Source organism: Corythoichthys intestinalis, chromosome 19 (genome assembly GCF_030265065.1).
Source record: "Corythoichthys intestinalis isolate RoL2023-P3 chromosome 19, ASM3026506v1, whole genome shotgun sequence".
NCBI classification, from domain to species: domain Eukaryota; kingdom Metazoa; phylum Chordata; class Actinopteri; order Syngnathiformes; family Syngnathidae; genus Corythoichthys; species Corythoichthys intestinalis.
The window spans coordinates 39392453-39412709 of record NC_080413.1 but is presented as its reverse complement, the minus strand read 5'-3'; positions in this window follow the sequence as shown (position 1 = coordinate 39412709).

The window sequence follows — 20257 nt, the reverse complement described above, 5'->3', positions numbered from 1 at the left end:
TTCTGCCCACAGAAGTCACTTCTGCTCATTACTGCACAGCACCAGCATATGAGAATCGACTTTCATAAACAGGACGAGTTTGAAGTACGGCGCTCTTAATTTGCCACTCATTGTTCATCATGAAACCATGAGTTTGCTTAGTCTCTCACGGTCTTAATCTTTCTGATCCCATCGGCGCTTAAATAGCGCGCGTTAGCTTACGCATGCTAACCGATTGTGAATACCATGTTAGAAAAGCAGCGTAACATCGCGGATAAGCATTGTAGTGAACATCCTGAATATTGAAGACGAAGATGATGTTTTCGTTTGATAAATTCGAGACATAAACATACAGATGTCATGCATCGGGATTTGGGAAGTTAGCTCACGTGGGGAAGATCGTTCATTTGCGCTCAAGGGACGCCAGTAGATGGTATCGGCGCCCTAAATGTTGGTACTCGTCGATACCGATACCACCGATTCGGGCCGGATCAGCGCCCCCTGCCGATACTGGTATCGGTGCAACTTTAATTTAAACAACAAATTTGTCTACAAATTATAAGGTATCGACAAATAAATAAAGAATTGGCCAAATAAAATTTGATACAAAACTAATAATTTGATCATTCCCAGGTACAGACGTATTGCCATCAAGCGCGGAATACGTCTCCGGCTTATTCACATGAGTCGCCGTGCATTTTGTGCGATGTAGAATAATGGTGCCACCAGGGGGTGGCCAGGCCTGGCCACGGCTCCCCCCAATAAATTTGTTGGCCACCCACGCGCTAGTGTAATGTTAGATTGTAGTAGCTGCGGAACTCAAAATGTTGACTAGACTATTATGGACTATGCACATTAACACAATATAATAGTGTACAAAATACAATATAACACAATCAACAAAAGTATATCAGTAGGTGTGTCCTTAAGTCAATCTGACAGTTTTCTACTGGCCTGTTTACTACTACAACATAGTAAAAACCTGAAATTATGGCTTTTATTTTTTGGTGTGCCACCTCAAGGTTTTAAGTGGCCCCATTTGGCCACCCCGATGAAGAATTTCTGGAGGCGCCACTGATTTGGAATTGGCAGTATAGCGCTACTCCAAAGCCTTGTGGTTGTTTCATGATTTTCTTGCCTGTGAGTGAATGAGGGCTGGTGTGTTCCATTTACGTCTTTCGCTCCCCCTCCGCCCACTTTCCCTCCGCCCTCCAAGTGGCCTCTGTGTGACGTCATAGCAAGTGCTTAAAGCAAGTCAGCGAGGGCAACTCAAACCGTGATTGGAACGCAGCCATGGTCACTCCAGAGCTCCCTATATCCCACAATGCATTGCAGTCGTGCACAGAAATTATGTCGATGCGGTGGTGATAACGAAGCTCAAATACTGTTGGTTGCAGTCTATTTACCACCAAAGAAGAAAATGAATGGAGGAGCCAGCACGGCGTTTGAATGTTTTACCCAATTGCCTTTCGAATTGTAAAATTCATCATTGTTGTAAATGAATAAGAATGAAAAAATTAGATTGTATGTGGCAGTTATGGCAGGACGTATGGAATCGCAGGAGTGCCAAACTAAAAAACACATGAATAAATAAAATATAAACTCGAGATTCGTAGTACAGGTATTTTCTCCACCTAGTGTGTGGCCACAGCCGCCACACTTATCTCCCACGTGGACAGCGCATTGCAGGGATTACAGTTAAAACGCGACCATTGCAGCTGACATTGTTGTTGATAGATCACTGCTCATCTGCACTGCCTCAGGGGAGGGTAGGGGAATGTGCAAGTCAAAAACAAAAAACAAAAAAACCAACGTGTACAATTATCAAATGTCACGTATTGTAAACATATGACGGGTACGATGGCGCATTTCATGCCGTTGTTGTCTCGTCAGACGTAAATTGGCAATCTTTTCGTCACGTTAGAGTCATCCAAGACGCGTTTTCGGCTTGTCATCATGAAGTCATCGTCATGAAAAAAATGTTAACGAAATGTTTTCGTTGTCTTTGTCGTTGACGAAAACAACACTGGTGGTGGCACAGTGAACAATTTATTTTGGTGAATTTATTTTAACAGTGATAAATAAAACATGCTTTATTTAAAACCTCTTAAAATCGCTGAGTCAGTATTTGGAAAACAATCACAGCAAACGCAAACAAACTCAAGTGAAAATCCCACCCAACCAAGTAAAAGGAAAATAACTACTAAGTTTGCACGTTCAGCTAAATTCTTTGAAACGTACCTGATTTGAGAGCTTAATTAAAGGAGAGCTTGACCAATGGGTTACTGGATAAAAAGGGTGACCTGATTAAAAGGCAGTTGACAAACTACTCTCGCTCCACGTGGTCACTGCTAACAACAAAAGAGATCACAGTTATCAAATTCAGACACACCATAAACAACATAAAAAGGGGAAAAAATGCTTCCGGTATCCATCAAGGAGTTTCTTACAATGCTCTGCTGGAATTTTAGACCATTCTTCTTTGGCCACCTGCTCCAGGTCTCTGAGATTTGAAAGGTCCCTTCTCCAAACTGCTATTTTCAGATCCTTCCACAGGTGTTCTATGGCATTCAGGTCTGGACTCATTGCTGGCCACTTTAGAAGTCTCCAGTGAGTCCAGTGCTTTCTCTCAAACCCTTTTCTAGTGCTTTTTGAGGTGTGTTTTGGGTCATTGTCTTTCTGGAAGACCCATGACCTCTGACGGAGACCCAGCTCTCTCACACTGAGCCCTACATTATGCAGCAAAATTTGTTGGTAGTCTTCAGACTTCATAATGCCATGCACATGGTCAAGCAGTTCATTGTCGGGAGGCAGCCAAGCAACCCCAAAACATCAGAGAACCTCCGCCATGTTCTTTCTTTGAAGGCCTCGTTTTTTTCCTGTAAACTCTATGTTGATGCTTTTTCCCAAAAAGCTATACTTTTGTCTCATCTGACCAGAGAACATTCTTCCAAAACGTTTTTGGCTTTCTCAGGTACGTTTTAGCAAACTCCAGCCTGCCTTTTTTATTTCTCTGGGTCAGAAGTGTGGTCTTCCTGGATATCCTACCATAAAGTCCCTTTTCATTCAGACAACGACCAATAGTACGGGTTGACACCGTTGTACCCTCGGACTGCTGTCCCGCCAGCAGTCTCCTGCGACTCCGCTGCTGTCCCGCCAGCAGTCTCCTGCGACTCCACTGCTGTCCCGCCAGCAGACTCCTGCGACTCCGCTGCTGTCCCGCCAGCAGACTCCTGCGACCACGCTGCTGTCCCGCCAGCAGACGACCACGCTGCTGTCCCGCTAGCAGACGACCACGCTGCTGTCCCGCCAGGAGACGACACCGCTGCTGTCCCGCCAGCAGACGACACCGCTGCTGTCCCGCCAGCAGATGACACCGCTGCCGTCCCGCCAGCAGACTCCGAAGTTCCTAACCCTCGTCCCGACGATGCTGCTCCCCGCTTCTTGCCACGGCTTGGCGGCATGAAAGACCAAGCACTGCCTCGTCTTAGACGCCCGCCTGATCAACCTGTGCGGTCGCCCAACGTCTGGCGCCCTGGACGCCCTCCAAATTGACCCGTGCGGTCAGCCCATGTCTGGCGTCCTAGACGCCCGCCTGACTGGCCCTGACGGGCTGGTGTTGCTCCCTCCTCCGAGCAACCTTCTGACTTTTCGTTTCTTCAGGACGTCTGGGATCTGTCCTTTGGGGGGGGGGGGTACTGTTAGGTTTTGTGTTGGTTTCTCCTAGTGTGACTTGTCCCTGTGATTACCCATTGCTCTCACCTGTGTGTGTTTTCCCAGTGTATCCTGCAATCTGCATCCACCTGTGTTACCCAGCTGTTCCTCGTCTCGTTACCCCTTGTCTGCGTATATAATGACCCAGTTTCTTGTCACTCCTTTTTGCGTCATTGTCTATGTCTGTCCTTGCCAAAGTCAAGACCCGTCCAAACCCTCGCGTACCTGTCCATCCGTTTACGTAAGTTTTGTTGATCCATAGTCCTTTTGTTTAAACTTTGTGATTTTTGTTAGTTATTATTAAAACGTTTTTTTGAGTTCACTGCCTCCTGCCTTGCATTTTTGTTTCACTGCTTTTGGGTCCACACAACCTGCCTTCCCGTGCATTCCCTGACACTTAAAGCAGTAGACTAATCATGAAGGCTCTGTTGTAGAGAACCTTCCTGGCGAATCTAAGTCACTTTTTATCTGAAATGCTCCTAAATCGGCAAAACTTAACTTAAATCTATCTTTAAACAATAAGACAGTTTTAAAACTTACACATGTCGAAAATAGACGGAAGGGAACTAATGCAATAACGGGAGCAATTTTAACAACTTTAACGATTGTTTCACAACATTAAATGACTTCCACACATAGAAAAGGTTAGTATCTAGTTATTATTATTATTATTATCTAGTTATCACAATATCCACACTACCCCTGTTGTCCCAAAAACCCTTTAAGGATTGTCAGATTTTGTGACCTTTTTTTTTTTTTTTTTTTTTTTTTTTTTTAAAGACAAAAAAAAAAACATGAAAATTATCACCAGTTACTTTGTCAGGTAACTAATTACTTTTACATTCAGGTAACTGAGTTACTAACGCAATTACTTTTTGGGAGAAGTAATTTGTAACTGTAATCAATTACTTTTTTAAAGTAAGATTAACAACAATGCTGTTCATTACACAAATTAGAGAAGCATCACATGATTTTTCAAAGGGTGCCAATACTTTTGTGAATGAAGATATTACTACCAAAGCATTTGTAATTGCAATCATTTCTGGGAGAAATTGAGCATTATCTGAGAGAATTGCAGGGGTGCCAATACTTTTGGCCAGCACTGTACACTTAAAAGCTGGTTCCTCGGGCCACCTCCCCTTCACAGGTCTTGTCTTCCAAGGCAACAGGAAAACAAACTGGCTCATCATGCACAGGTGTTCTGCATGAGCCAATGGCGTACCGCACGCAGGCTATTTTTAGACTGACGTCGCATCGTAAAGCGGAAGTAAAGCCGAAGTGGGACATTATAGACCCGCCCTCGCATAGACCCAACGTAAAAAGTGCTACATTTCTCCGGTAATCTTTCAAAAACGAACATGCCGATCACGCATTGCTTTTTTGGAACTTGTAGAAACGACTCTAGACATTACGACACATGAAGGATGTTTTCTTCATACGTGTCCGGAAACCAAAAACTCGAGGGGAAAAAAATGTGAAGACCGAATCTACTTGCGCTGACTTTTAACACCAGCTCGGCGAATCCATTCACGTTTCATATGCAGTAAACATTATGTTGGGTTGGCATGGTCTTTCAGAGGACAAACAGGTAAGCCATTTTTATATTTTTAACTTATTTTTTTCAGCGTAACGTTGTGCCGTACTGCTTCTGTCTGACAATGAATGACCTGAAAAGAATTACAATATATATATATATATATATATATATATATATATATATATATATATATATATATATATAAAACAACTTTAGTAAGGGGGAAGTGTAAATAAATTATAGGATTAAGATGTGTTATCAATGAAAAAATTAAGTGTTCGTTGGCTGTCACTGAGTAGCATTTGCGATCGCTACACAAAGCTAACTAAATTACCCTCAAGAACGGTAAGAGATGTAGGCCAACCAGAGGATATATAAGAAAGACAGGGCTGATGGTAAAGGCTAGCTTGTTGAAACAGGAGAATGTCATTGTCAGTCGCGTCGATAAAAAAGCTAAAGCTATGCTTAGGTCGGCTCGTGTTTTTCGTCTTTTTCAGCCTTCGACACTAAAGCCATCTCTTTAACTGAACATTTTTATGTTCTTCCACATCTTTGCCAGTCAATTTTGCACCAGGCACATCATTTTCGGAGAGAATTGGTAGGTTTAACTCTGTAAACATCTCCTTCGTACACGATTTCCATTCATTTCCTATTAGGGACAACCAGTGGCTTGTCCTTACTTAGCAACAGTAGCTAATGTCATGAATATTAATGAGCGGAAGTGACGTGTTGCTTGCGGTACGCCATTTGTAGTGCACAATGGAAGAGGGGCAGTCAACTAGCTAGGCATGATGCGTTTGAGACTCTAGGAAAAAATGGCACCCTGACTCTCCACCTTGTTATACATTCAAAAACTTTTTTCTATAATTGATTTATTTTTTTGTTTGGAGTGATTTTTCTTTTGATTTTTTGTTTGTTTGTTTGAAGCAACTTATTTTTTGATTGAATAATAAAGACACAAATGTCCTAGCCAAAATGTGGCCCAAACGCAGAACAATACTACTTCCACCCAAAACGTTTTGGGGAAAAAAACCAAAACTGATTGAAGCGACTTTTTTCTCAAAAATATATATTTTGTTTGTATCCTCTTTTTTTTAATTAACAAAGACACAAATCTACATCCATAGTTCAGCGTTTGATAACAGCTGAACACTGGCAGCCTTGAGTCAGGCATTAACGTTCTACTCTGACATCTGCTGGTAATGAAACGAAATGACACTTTTTAGTTGTGATTGCATGCGTTTAGCATGTTCTTGAAAACGAAAGCTCCTAAAACTTGCTGCTTCTAGTGGCTCGTTGGGATTAACGAAGGTAACCTGGCGGAAGGCCAAACAAGCTACGAAATGGCTGACGGGGTGGCCGCCATTTTAATCGGGTAGGGAATACACAATTTAAATTTATATTTCAACATTGCTTTACATCTTTAAATCTTTGGTAAACGGTAAGGGTGTATTCGTATAATAATAATATTAATGTTTAACATTTTGGTGACAGTTTTTATATCCACTTAGAAATCGAGTTAACGGTTAGCATTTTTCGCGGCTTCCTATTGGACGAGCGGCGGTACAATCCGTGACGTATATCAAAGAGGGGGAAAAGTGTTACCATGCGAACTTGACCGATGAGTGACGTCAGAGTGTCACGTGACTCAACGGTCAAGTGCAATGTATCCATCAGTTCATCTTATGCTTTCGAGACATCAAGGTGTGCGCAAATGAAATGGAGTCCATCCAAAGTTTGCATCCAGTTGAGTGGAGCTCGCTCTTCGATCTAGTTGACGACGATTTGAGAAGCTTACCACTACCAAGTTCTCCTGCCCAGCAACAGGTAAGAAAATAAAATAATAATCATAAGAATTGAATATTGCAGTTGACGGAAAATCCTTCACTTTTGACTTGTGCCAGTAAACCAAGCTGCCCCGAGAAGCAGTGCAAGTTGATGTTTCATCTATTCGCTGATGTTGTCCCCCCCCCCCAAATTTCTTTCCCCTCTGCTCTGCATTAAATTGTAGTTTTGAGTGAAAATGCGCAAATGGTTCTTGCACATGTGCCGTTAAGTTTCCATCACTGGCAGAAATGTTAAAATAAGGACCAGAAACGTTAGTGTTCGGGCACAAATGTTAAACTGCGTTTATCAGTAGTGTGTAAACCTAAAAATACGGCTTGGATGTAAGCATATCTGTTGTATATGCTTTTTTTTTTTTTTTTTGGTATTTGTACACCGTAACAAGGCCGAGTCCAGAAAGTGGAAGAAAGCATTTAGCAGCTGCTTCCCCCTGAAGCACCTGTAAGTTGCCATATTTGTCATCAGACTTGTGTCTTGAATCAGTGTTATTAAAAACGGTTAGAGTAGAACGGCGGTACTAACGTTTTTTTTTTTTCCCCCCAGTAGTGAGTAATTTAATCTATTTGCAATTTATCGTTACTGAGCGGCACGTTAGTACTGACTGCAATTTGGATGAATGACACGGAGAGAGAAGAGCGGGAGTAGGGAGGAAACGCGATGCTCGGAGCGTTAGCATAGCATTCATGGTCTTGCTAGCTATAGCATTTAGAATAGCGAGCGTCAGCTTAATTTTCCGGCAACTTTTTGTTTTTTACATACTGTTCGTGGCGTTCAGCTGGGTATAATGAATAGAAAATAATGGTCTGTTTTCCTGTTGCGTATGCATGATCATCACCAAGTGGCCGTTGTCCTTTTTGATTCTACAATATAATGATAATTAGACATTAGCTCATGTCATTTGAAAGTTTGGATGCCATTACATTACACTGTTATATAGGTGAAATTAAAAACTAAAATAAAAAGTGTGACCTATGTTTTTTTTAGGAAACAAAACAAAACAAACAAACAAAAAAAACAGTTCAATTCAATCAGTTATTTTAAGCATATTTGCTGTGAAAGACGTTTTAGAATGGATCAGGTAATAACGTGTAGAACATGAAAAGTAATGCCAGTTACTTTGCCAAGTAACTAATTACTATCACATTGAGGTAACTGAGTTATAACTCACTAAGTAATTTGTAACTGTAATTAATTACTTTTTAAAGGACGATTAACAACACTGGTCATGATTATGTTCTGTGCCATCCACTTGATGGAACTATCCACTTTTGACAAGGATTTTTGAAGCCGTTTTCACCGTCAAATATTGTACGTGCATCTAAATGGTTAGGAAACAGTAGGTAGATGATATTGATTGTTTGTTTGTTTTTTTTTTCTTTAGCACTTTGATGCCGGATTTTGTAAAGAGCTCCCAAATCCTGTTGGAGTCAGCATGTAAGTCACATACTATTACTAACACATGTCACACACATATTTCATTGCCTACACTGCAAATTCATGATCAGATTAATTTTCTTAAATCTAGTCAAATAAGTTTCTGTTTTGTTTTGGGTGTTAAAGACAGGTAACAGATTAATGTGTGTATTTCACTTAGTTTAAGTAGATATTGCTATTTGTTTTTATTACGTCCATACATCTATTTGCTTTCAAATGATGTTTGAACAATATCTGTTCTTAAATTAAGAACATATCTGACAAACAAGCCTTCTTTAAGATTAAATATACAGATTTATTGGCCAAAATAAATCTGTTAAGATTATTTTCAGCAAGCTATTTTTCTTATTTCAAGAAATCGAAGTAAAATCTACCACAAGCACTGGCAGATCATTTCAGTTATTTCTAGTAGATTTACACTGAAAACAAGGGACTTTCATTAGTTTAAAGGAGTTGTGTTTTTGCCGTGTAATATTTGTGTATTTGTTTTGTGTAGCCAGGAGCAGGTGTACACTGCAAATTTATAATGTCTTAATCAGATTATTTTTCTCAAATATAGTCAGTCTAATAATGTTGTCCATTTTGCTTTGAGGCTAGTTAACAGATGAATGTGTTAGATTATTCCAATGACTTTAAATAAATATTAATATTTGTTCTTATTCAGCCCATACATCTAAAAAATTGGTCATTTTCCAAAAATAAATCAAATCAAATAATGTTTTGAACAACATTCTGACAAAGTTATTTACAGATAGTTATTCTTCTTATTTCAAGAAATCTAAGTGATTACATTTACTTGAAACACTGGCAGATCATTTAATTTATTTCTAGTAGATTTACACTCAAAACAAGGGAATCGAACTAGCTTTAAAGAGGTGTGTTTTTGCAGTGTACCGGCTACCTCTACTGTTGGACTTCGGCGCTGCTGAAGTCCATGCCAACCTTTGTAAGATTTCTCTATCGTTCCTCACACATCCAGATGCGCGTCAGCTTGCCGGCAACACTAAACTGATTTGGTTGTTTTCTTTTGTATGTTTTTTTTTTTTGAAATAGGAAAAAGAGGAAATTGGTCCAGGAGACAAAGGACTATGTGAAAAAGCCACTGAATGCGTTCATGATCTACGCAAAGGAGCAGCGTCCCGCGTTGAAAGAGTTGCATGCCAACCATGACAGTGCCAGCATTAATAAACTTCTAGGACAGATGGTGAGTTTGTTCGACGGACTGTTGTGCGCACTTGTTACTGCAATTGTACGTTTTTGTGTGTTGACACTCTTGTCATTTTGTCCACAGTGGAAAACCCTGCCTTTTAGTGACAGAGAAAAATATTTGGAGGAGCAGAAGCGCTTGGACCAGGAGCACGCAGCAAAATATCCCAACTGGTCAGCCAGCGACAACTATGTAAGTCCTATTATGCACACATGTACACACACGCACATGCATTTGGCCACACATGATCATGCATATGACTTGTTGGGTGTTTTTATACTTTTCCTAGCCCAACAAAAAGTTTCCAATCTGCCACTCTTTGCTCCGATAATGTGTGAAGGAGTAGAATTTAGATTGACATTCCAAACCTGAAATCTCAAGGAACTGCTGATGAATAGGATGTGTATTCTCTCTGGCGCCATTGTATTAATGCAAAGATGTTTTGTTTTTGTTTTCCAGGGCAAAAGAAAGAGGAGAAAGTGTTCCCTGGCATCACGTAAGCTTCTTTTTTCCTTCACATCCATTTTGGAGTTTAAAGTTTTTCACGATTGTTAACACGTTTTTCAATACAATAACCGATTTCTCAATACTGCACACACAAAACTAGGCCTGAACGATATTGGAAAAAACTATTGTTGCGATTTTTTTGAGGTTTGCAATATATTGCGATATTATATTGCGATATTATATATATATTTTTTTATCTTTTTTAAAGAAATTTTCACTAGATGACTTGAATAGCTGTTTGGAAATACTTTACTTGACACACCGTGACCACAGTGTTTTCATATAATACCGTTTCATTTGTGAATGATGAAGATTGCTTTATGAAGGGATCCAGGAAGCCATGTCTGCACAAAATAGATCATTTATTGAACACAATATTTTACACTTCAACAGCAGCAAATACATTAAATGATAAATAAAAGAGCAGGTGCATTAGTCCCCTAAGTTTTTGACAAAATATAACAATAAATAAAAACTTCTGTAAAATAACAACAAAGTTGTAAACATATTTGAACAAAAATATTAAATATGACAAATAAAAGAGTTGTTCACAAACTATAACAATAAATAAAAACCTCAGTAAAACAACAAAGTTGTCAACATATTTGAACTTAAATATTAAATCTGACTAATAAAAGTGCAAGTGCATTAGTCCCCTGAGCTGTTTACACAAAATATTACAATATAAACTGCAAAACGGCAACAAAGTTGTAAAAATATTTAAACATAAATATTAAGTGTCAAAACTTTATGTGCAGCAGTACTATATATAGTTATTTGAAAAATATGATTTACAATAAATTTAAATATAAAAGAAACAGAAACTCAATTGAACTTGTAAATAATTGACCTGAATAACTGCAAATAACTGATGAATAACAGAACCAAATTTCCTGCCTTCCTGATAGCTGTCACATGAATAAAAAGAAGAAAAGACATTCCTCCGGCTGTGTTATGTATTTGTCTGCATATCGTCCACCTTCCTTGCTCAGCAATTCTCAACTGGGTCTCATAGGTTTTTGGCCAAGACTACTAGTTTATCCACTATTGCAGGCTTGAGACAAGAACGTTGGCACGTAACAATGTTCCCACCTGTACTAAAAAGCCTCTCATGGGAAGGTCTTAGCAGGAATGCATAGATACCTGCGTTTTAAATGGTCCCACATGTTCGACAGATTACTTCTTGTTGATGCAACCATGGCGAGGCACTGTCGACAGGGCTGTTTTTTGTCCCTTATAGTCCTTTTTCTTGCCAAAATACTTCCAAAACTCCTTTTGGAGACGGTCTTGCCTCGTTTCCTTGCTTCAACGTGTTGCTTTCTTGCTTTCACTTTGAGAACGGCCCCTCCTCCCTCCGCTCTGCTGTTCGGCCCCTCCTCCCTCCACTCCGCTGCCGCGGGGGGAGGGGGAGGAGCCGATGACTTGCTGGAGGGAAAGAGAAGCTGTGCGCTCTCCTTCCCTCTCCTTCCTCAAAACAAACATTTGTGGATTAAAAAAAATGAAATGAAAAAACTATCGCACGTCCTTGCGATGGGACTGTTGCGCATGCGCACATCGCGATGGCGATGTTTAAACGATATATCGTTCAGGCCTACACAAAACTGAAAACTGCACACACAAAATTCTAAACCTGACACTCCTTTCGTAAGATGACTCTTGCCATCAAATCTGTACATTGTGTTCACTCGTGTTTTCATCTTCTACACAGTCGTATTTCCACTGACACACATACATTGAATACACACAGCTAAGCTTTTGCTGCACAAGACCAAGCATTTCAAATGAAACACACCATATGAATGAAAATGAATCTGGAAAATATGATCTTTCCCCTTTTGATATATGCTGCAGTTCTGATTGCTATATGCTCACAAGACTTCCATGTGTTGAGTTTTGAACACTTGTGTATTGTTGGTTGATACCACTGACATGTTACATGAGAAGTGTGTGTAACAACGGAACATTGTGTGTCATGTATTGACAACAAATTATTATGCAATAGACTGCAGTGTGTTGAAGGTTGAAGCTTTGAGCTTTTACATGAGAGGTGTGTGTGGAACAACTGAATATTTTGTGTTGTGTTGAAACAACAACGTGATGGGCAATTGGCATCAGAGTGTAAAGAAGGAAAGTCTACGGGAGATAAGGGAGTGCGAAGTGGTGACAATTCGAATTGAATGAATAGTATGTGAAGTTAAGGTTTTGTGAGTTAACAATTGTGAAAAACTGTAAACTTTCCAAGAAAAATCATGAATAGAGATATCAATTGGTGCTTATGAGTATTGGACACTAACCCGATGAACCCTATAGGGCAGGATTATGGAGATAGAATAGTGCCAAAAGACGTGAAGTTGTAAAATGAAAATTATCCCTGTAAAATGACCAATTTTAACTAAAAAACACTTGTATTTCCAAATTTTGCGTTGTAAAATAAACATGAAAAAAACTCAAAGGAATAAATTGTTTTTTTCTGTTTGCAAGTATTTTTTTTGTTTTGTTTGTTCAGCAGGTGTTTTTTCTTCACTACGGGCTAAAAATTACCAATTAAAAGTGCACAAGTTTTGTCACATTCTTGTCGAGTTTTATGAGCCAAAAAAGATACTTGTAACCTAGTTAAAAAAAAAAAAAAAAAACTGTAAAATGACTAATTTTAACATGTAAAACAAACAAAAAAAACTACTTGCATTTCCAAATTTTGCGTTGTGAAATAAACATGAAAAAAACAATGTAAAAAAAAAATTCTACAAGTGTTTTTTTTTTTCGTTTACGAGTGATTTTTTTGTTCTGCGGGTGTTTTTTCTTTGCTACAGGTTAAAAACCACCAATTACAACCTCAAGAGTTTTGTCTCCCCCTTGTCGCGTTTTCAGAGACAAAAGTCACTTGTAACCACAGACAAAAAAACTACTTGCACATCAAAATAATCTGTTGTAAAACACAAACACAAAAATATCATTCCAAGTCGTGGTCAAAAAACAGACGTTAAGAACACAAACTAGTGAATAGTTCTTCGGGTGTTTTTACTTTAACCCTTGTGCCCAATATTACATTATATGTAATTTTTTGATGGTTTTTGTTTTCACATCAAAGAGAAAGCATAGGAAAAAAAACACAACGAATGTTAAATATTTCCTAGGTTCTTAAAACAGGCAGACGTTCCAAATGCAACTTTGCCGTCATTTCTAAACCTTTGCATTAAGTAGCCAAAGAACTTGAATGCACGTGACTCGAAATGACAAAATATGTACCCATTGACTAACATTATAATTCATAAATTTGGATTTATTGTACACCTGACGTATTTTATTGCAATTTTCGTGATTTTCGTATCAATCCTTTCAACGACGGTCAAATAACATGTGAGACGGATATAGAGTGTATTTACACCCCCAACCCTGCAGGTAGCGCAAGAGACCACTAAATGATTTTGCATGCAAACTCCATACTGTTTAAAAGGTGGATTTTCCGCTACTTTTGGTATTGCCATGCTTGCTGATGGTTGCTCACAACTGGTCATTAAGAACTATTCACTAGATTGTGTTCTTTTCTTTTGTGGTCTTTTTTGACCACGACTTGGAATGATATTTTTGTGTTTGTGTTTTCCAACAGATTATTTCGATGTACTAGTAGTTTTTTTCGTCTGTGGTTACAAGTGACTTTTGTCTCTGAAAACGCGACAAGGGGGAGACAAAACTCGTGAGGTTGTAATTGGTGGTTTTTAACCTGTAGCAAAGAAAAAACACCCGTAGAACAAAAGAAATCACTTGTGAACGGAAAAAAAAAACACTTGTAGAATTTTTTTTTTTTTTTTTTTTTTACATTGTGTTTTTTTTTCATGTTTATTTCACAACGCAAAATTTGGAAATACAAGTAGTTTTTTTGTTTACGAGTTAAAATTAGTCATTCTACAGTTTTTTATTTATTTATTTTAAAACTAGGTTACGAGTATCTTTTTTGGCTCATAAAACTCGACAAGATTGTGACAAAACTTGTGCACTTGTAATTGGTCATTTTTAACCCGTAGTGAAGAAAAAACATCTGTAGAACAAAAAAAATCACTTGTAAACGGGAAAAAAAACACTTGTAGAAATTTTTTTTACATTGTTTTTTTTTTTTCATGTTTATTTCACAACGCAAAATTTGGAAATACAAGTTGTCCTTTTTGTTTTACAAGTTAAAATTAGTCATTTTACAGGTATTTTTTTTATTTTAAAACTAGGTTACGAGTATCTTTTTTTGCTTATAAAACTCGACAAGAATGTGACAAAACTTGTGCACTTGTAATTGGTAATTTTTAGCCCGTAGTGCATACTTGCAGACAGAAAAAAACAACTTGTAGAACAATTTATTCCTTCAAGTTTTTTTCATGTTTATTTTACAACACAAAATTTGGAAATACATGTGTTTTTTAGTTAAAATTGGTCATTTTACAGGGATAATTTTCATTTTACAACCTCACTTCTTTTGGCACTATTCTCCATACAGGATGAATATTCTTGGTCATTTGAAACAAAATCTTGGCTTACTGTACTGTATATGTGATCAATTATTCTATGATCTCTTGTTATTCATTATCATTGTATTTTTTAGAAATAAATGCAATGTTATATGTAATCTTATTTGAAGTTGTGGGTGGTAATCAGTGATTTTTTTTTTTTACCCAGCATGTACGAGCCAACTCCCCGCTGCCTCTCCAGTCACCGCATCTCTGATTAATGCATCTCAAGACGCTGCCTATTGGGTCGCCTTCTACCCGGTTGCTGCATCTCCATTTTTTGCCCATCCATTCGACGCTGCTCCGGTCATCGACAGTCCGGTTGCTGTGGCCCCTGCTCCAGTTGTCGCCCCCGTCACTCATTCACCACCCTCCTCTCCTGACGGGACAGCAGAGCTCAGCCTTGAGCAGGAATTCAATGAATTTTTACTACAGCTGGCAAATCATCCCATCGATCAATGGCCAGACGAGCTCTTAAATTTGTAAATAGTGTATATTTTAAAATGTTTCCTTTGTCCATTTTAGTGTAGTTTTGATCTTTTTTTTATGTAAATAGTGTATATTTTAAAATGTTTGTCCTTTTTAGAGTTTTTTTTTTTTTTTTAAATGAAATAAATGTTTGCTGTGTGTACTGAAATCCTGGAGTGTTTTTTTTTTTTTTAGGTGCCAAAAATGATACTGGGTGTAGTTAAATTTATTGTCATAGGACATTGTCGTTGGGTGATGTCATTCCAGTGGCTTGGAATTATGGTACGCATCCATTGCCACGTTTACATGGAGCCAAATATTCCAATTACAATCGGAATATTTGTTCAAACCGAATAAATGTGTTCCGTATAAACACCTCATTCGGAATGAACAGGCCCAAACCGAATGGAATTTCATTCCGATTCACAGGGGTGGAATATTCCTTTTCCCAAACCGATTAGAAGTAAAATTATATCATGTAAACAGGGAAGCGGAATGGTGTCTGGTTGCGTTCTTTCTGCGCATGCTCCGTACTAACGTGGTGATGTGACTTTGTGACGTAAGTAACGTCACTTGCAACATGGCTTCCAAGCACACGCACAGCGCACCCACACAACTTTTTAAATGAACGGCGTGTCATTCTGAAGTTTTGTTTCCACTCGAAAAGTTAAAACAGTAGCTGATCTGACGATCGATCTCCATGTTTTGCAACGTGACGCTTTGTTTTGATTAATCTGTGCATGTCAGACGGTAGTTGTCAAACGTCCTTTCGGAATAAAGGCAGACACATGTAAACGCTGGATCGGAATAGATGAAGTAACATGTAAACAGCTGATGTGAAATTTCCATTCGGAATGATTTGAATCGGTATGAATAAAAGTCAGCATGTAAACGTGGCTCATGTTGCCTGTTCCTGAAATCAATTTTGTTGTTTAGCATCTGTAATGTAGAGACCAAGAGTTTTAGTCAAGGCATCTGCCCTGAGGGATTTGATGCCGATTCATTTTTTTCCCTCTATTTTGAAGCTTCCCACACAAAACTACAGTACAATATTTTGTAGTTACTGAATTACCACAGATTCAAAGCTGATAATAGTCCGGGGAGCTGTCTCATATCATGACCAAGTGCTCTGCCAACAGGTGGAGGGCACAGGAAGGTATCCAGAGCCCTTTTTCAATAGCGTACCGCACATAACACGCCACATTTGGACCAAAAGGACCAAGGACAAGGACCATGGTTAAGTTTTTCAGGTCATTCATTGTCTGACAGAAGCAGTACCGCAAAACGCCACGCTAAAAAAGAAGTAAAAATGTCAACATGGCTTACCTCTTCCGGGAAGGCAATGGATCAGGATGGTCGATCAGTAGGACCATGGCCCCAAACAAAATGTTAACTGCACATGAAGGGGAATGGCTTCACCTTGCTGGCGTTAAACTGGTCTTTTGCACGTCCGCATAAGTTGATCCATTGTTCACATTTTGTCCCTCTGAGTTTTTGGTTTCGGGAAACGTAAGAAGAAAACATCCATCATATGTGGACGGTCATAATGTCTAGAGTCATTTGCATATCAGCAGTGTTTGCTCGGCATGTTCTTTTTTAAAAGATTACCGGCAAGAAACAAGCAGTACTAGCATTGTTTGTATGTGAGCGTGCTTCTATGTTGACCCCCTTCCGGTTTACAAGGGTGACGTCATGCAGCCTCGCGGTCCAAAAGTAGCATTCGTGCAGTACGCTATTTGAAAAACCGGAGTTACTGAGGAGCGTGTCTTCGTGCGAATATTTTGCCTTTCATATACCCGACACAAAAAGCAAAATGTGCAATTCTTCGTCACAAAGTAGGCATTACAAAAACAAATTCCAACATTCCATCAAATCAACTGAACATAACTATCACTTCATCAACTCTCTATTATCAGTTCAAGTTCAGAAGATGAAATCTCATAAAAACATCTGTTAAAATTTTTTTTTAAAAAACATCAGTTGTAAGCAGTGTGGTCAATAACGTCGTTAGAGTAAGACAGCGTTACTAATAGCGTTATTTTTTTCCAGTAATGAGCAATCTAAATAATTGCTTTTCCCATCTTTGCAACGCCGTTACTGTTACTGAGGATGTTATATCGTGACCAAGTGATCCACATGACAGCTTGATAGGTTAACGTCAGGCCAAGTGAGTCTCAACAACAACACTGTTCCCCCGCTTAGTCAAGGAATAATGCACAAACATAAACACATATACAGTGGGGAGAACAAGTATTTGAAAACCCATTGGCAGTGTATCAAATACAGTGCCTTGCAAAAGTATTCGGCCCCCTTGAACCTTGCAACCTTTCGCCACATTTCAGGCTTCAAACATAAAGATATAAAATTTTAATTTTTTGTCAAGAATCAACAACAAGTGGGACACAATCGTGAAGTGGAACAAAATTTATTGGATAATTTAAACTTTTTTAACAAATAAAAAACTGAAAAGTGGGGCGTGCAATATTATTCGGCCCCCTTGCGTTAATACTTTGTAGCGCACCCTTTTGCTCCAATTACAGCTGCAAGTCGCTTGGGGTATGTTTCTATCAGTTTTGCACATCGAGAGACTGACATTCTTGCCCATTCTTCCTTGCAAAACAGCTCGAGCTCAGTGAGGTTGGATGGAGAGTGTTTGTGAACAGCGGTCTTCAGCTCTTTCCACAGATTCTCCATTGGATTCAGGTCTGGACTTTGACTTGGCCATTCTAACACCCGGATACGTTTATTTTTGAACCATTCCATTGTAGATTTGGCTTTATGTTTTGGATCATTGTCCTGTTGGAAGATAAATCTCCGTCCCAGTCTCAGGTCTTGTGCAGATACCAACAGGTTTTCTTCCAGAATCTTCCTGTATTTGGCTGCATCCATCTTCCCGTCAATTTTAACCATCTTCCCTGTCCCTGCTGAAGAAAAGCAGGCCCAAACCATGATGCTGCCACCACCATGTTTGACAGTGGGGATGGTGTGTTCAGGGTGATGAGCTGTGTTGCTTTTACGCCAAACATATCGTTTTGCATTGTGGCCAAAAAGTTCAATTTTGGTTTCATCTGGCCAGAGCACCTTCTTCCACATGTTTGGTGTGTCTCCCAGGTGGCTTGTGGCAAACTTTAAACGAGACTTTTTATGGATATCTTTGAGAAATGGCTTTCTTCTTGCCACTCTTCCATAAAGGCCAGATTTGTGCAGTGTACGACTGATTGTTGTCCTATGGACAGACTCTCCCACCTCAGCTGTAGATCTCTGCAGTTCATCCAGAGTGATCATGGGCCTCTTGGCTGCATCTCTGATCAGTTTTCTCCTTGTTTGAGAAGAAAGTTTGGAAGGACGGCCGGGTCTTGGTAGATTTGCAGTGGTCTGATGCTCCTTCCATTTCAATACGATGGCTTGCACAGTGCTCCTTGAGATGTTTAAAGCTGGGAAATCTTTTTGTATCCAAATCCGGCTTTAAACTTCTCCACAACAGTATCTCGGACCTGCCTGGTGTGTTCCTTGGTTTTCATAATGCTCTCTGCACTTTAAACAGAACCCTGAGACTATCACAGAGCAGGTGCATTTATACGGAGACTTGATTACATACAGGTGGATTCTATTTATCATCATCGGTCATTTAGGACAACATTGGATCATTCAGAGATCCTCACTGAACTTCTGGAGTGAGTTTGAAAGTAAAGGGGCCGAATAATATTGCACGCCCCACTTTTCAGTTTTTTATTTGTTAAAAAAGTTTAAATTATCCAATAAACGTTGTTCCACTTCACGATTGTGTCCCACTTGTTGTTGATTCTTGACAAAAAAATTAAATTTCATATCTTTATGTTTGAAGCCTGAAATGTGGCGAAAGGTTGCAAGATTCAAGGGGGCCGAATACTTTTGCAAGGCACTGTACTTGTTCTCCCCACTGTACTTGGCATGCATACCCTCTATTCGCAAACTCCTGTATTATAACTAACACAATAATATCCACTGTATAACAGAGGATGTGAAGGGGCGCGTTAATACGTCCACCCATCCACCAATCGATCCATCGATCCATCGATCCATCCATCCATCCATCCATCCATCCATCCATCCATCCATCCATCCATCCATCCATCCATCCATCCATCCATCCATCCATCCAGTTTCTCCCGCTTACCCGAGATCAGGTTGCAGGGGCAGCAGCTTCAGAAGGGAAGTCCAGACTTCCCTCTCCCCAGCCACTTCAGCCAGCTCTTCTTGGGGTATTCCGAGGCGTTCCCAGGCCACCCGGGAGACATACAGTCGTGTGAAAAAATCAGGATACCCCATTAAATATTCAGTTCTTCATTAAGAAATGTTCACATATAAATGACTGATCTTGTTTTTCTTTATCTCTGGAAAAGAAAGTGATTTAATTGCAGGTAAACAACAAAAATTACCATTGTTTTACTCATTAAACCAAATTTATCAACAAAAATGCATATTCTAACTGAAGAAAAAGTTAGGACACCCTATAGCCCATACAGCTAGTGTTTACCCTCTTTGGCTGAAATAACTTCAGTGAGACGCTTTTTGTAGTCATCTACCAGTCTCTGACATCAGTCTGAAAAAAGTTTGCCCCACTCCTCAACGCAAAATACTTTCAGCTGTGAGATGTTTGATGGGTTTCTTGCATGTACAGCCCGTTTCAAGTCAACCCAGAGCATCTCAATGGGATTAAGATCTGCGCTTGAACTAGGCCATTCCAGGACTCTCCATTTCTCCCTTTTCAGCCAGTCCTTGGTGGATATACTGGTATGTTTTGGGTCATTGTCATGTTGCAGGGTCCAGTTTCGCTTCAGCTTTAATTTTTTCACAGATGATCTCACATGTTCTTCAAACACCCTCTGATACACGATAGAATCCATGTAGGCTTTATTGGCTGAGCGAAATTGTGTTGCTTCGTTCCACTCAAATGAATCTACATGAACTCTGCTTCATTATATATATACACTGTATAAATGCTGTGGTGGGTTTACGTCAAACATGTCCTCTGTTATGGTGTCCAAATAATTCGATTTTAGATTCATCTGTCCAATGAACATTATTCCAGAA